Raw genomic sequence first — 1,516 nt, 5'->3', positions numbered from 1 at the left:
GCATAGACATATAGTAAATTAACTGGGAGAGACATTTTTATAAGAAACTCGACAACAACTTGTAAATAATTTAGGACTCTAGGTTAGCAACTTGATCCATTAAACTAAGTTAAAAGAGAGAGACAATATGCAGATGAAGTATTGAGGGATATCATAATCTTACGTTTGGTAAATTTGCTAATAGCTTTTAGATTAGTTTTAGTTGTAGTTATTAATTTATTAGTTTCAAATCTTTCTTTTCAATTGTTTAGATAAAACTAAGGTGTGTTAATTTTAGTAATTAATAATAAGGATTAATTCAATTCTCGATGGGATTGACACTCTACTCATCTTTATATTATCTTTATGATACATGCACTTATGTAGGTAAAAAATTGAACAACAAGTTTTTGGCGCAGTTGCTAGGGAATTGATTTCTAATTCTTTCTTGTTAATATTAATACCAAGCGTTCTTAATTCTAATCTAGACTTTTCTTTAATTTTTTAGGTACTTTTGGTCAGTGTATTAGAAAAATCTAAAATTTGAAAACTATTTTTTTTATCCAAGAATCGAAAAAAAATTTTGAAGACTTCAGCAGAAAAATAAAAAAGTTTCTACTGCAAGTAAAACAATGGCTAATCAACATGATGAAGAAACCAAGCCTTTGAGGGATTATGGTGTCCCACAAGTACAAAATCTCCACTGTAGTATCCGAAGACCTCCTATTCAAGCCAACAACTTTAAAATTAAGCCATCAATCATTCAAATGATTCAAACTGCTGTTCAGTTAGGTGGTTTACCTAATGATGATCCAAATGCTCATAATATAAATTTTTTGAAAATCTACGGTACATTCAAGGCTAATGGTGTTACTGATGATGCCATAAGATTGAGGCTTTTCCCTTTTTCATTGAGAGATAAAGCAAAGAATTGGTTAAATTTGCTTCCTGCTAGTTCCATTAATATTTGGGATGATTTGGCTCAAAAATTCGTAGCGAAGTTCTTCTCACCTATAAAGTCAACAACGATGTGGAATGATATCACTTCTTTTATACAATTTGATTCTAAATCACTTTATGATGCTTGGGAGAGGTATAAGGATTTGATGAGAAGGTGTCCTCACCATGGATTAGCTAAGTGGATGCAAGTTCAGATTTTTTATAATGGTTTGCTGGGACCTATTAGAACTACCATTGATGTTGCCGCTAGAGGTGCACTCATGAGAAAATCCATTGATAAGGCTTATGATTTGCTTGAAGAGATAGCTTCTAATAATTATCACTGGCTGTTTGAAAGATTAGGTACAAGGAAAATTGCTAGAATTCATGAATTAGATGTGATGAACACTGTTTCTACACAATTGGCTTCTATCACAAAGAAAATAGATAAACTAATTGTTAATGCTGTTCAAAACTCCTTTATGACATGTGAATTTTATGGGGAAGGACATTCCAATGACAATTGTCCCATTTATCTTGAGTCTTGTCAATTTGTTGGAAATAGGAGACAAAAAAATCCCTATTCTAACACTTATAA

At 31.5% G+C, this 1,516-nt stretch overlaps 1 non-coding gene across 1 annotated transcript; it reads right to left on the bottom strand.

The window, feature by feature from the left end:
• Positions 1–1,004: 1,004 nt before the first annotated feature.
• LOC149526772 (small nucleolar RNA R71) lies at positions 1,005–1,111 on the bottom strand. The gene has a single exon (XR_016351670.1). It is a non-coding gene; the product is annotated as a small nucleolar RNA R71 (small nucleolar RNA).
• Positions 1,112–1,516: the final 405 nt, after the last annotated feature.

This window comes from Theobroma umbraticum, unplaced genomic scaffold (genome assembly GCF_002168275.2).
Source record: "Theobroma umbraticum cultivar Fairchild unplaced genomic scaffold, ASM216827v3 scaffold_146.0, whole genome shotgun sequence".
In the NCBI taxonomy this organism is placed as follows: domain Eukaryota; kingdom Viridiplantae; phylum Streptophyta; class Magnoliopsida; order Malvales; family Malvaceae; genus Theobroma; species Theobroma umbraticum.
Note: the sequence above shows the minus strand (reverse complement) of the source record. Positions and strands in the feature narration are given on the sequence as shown.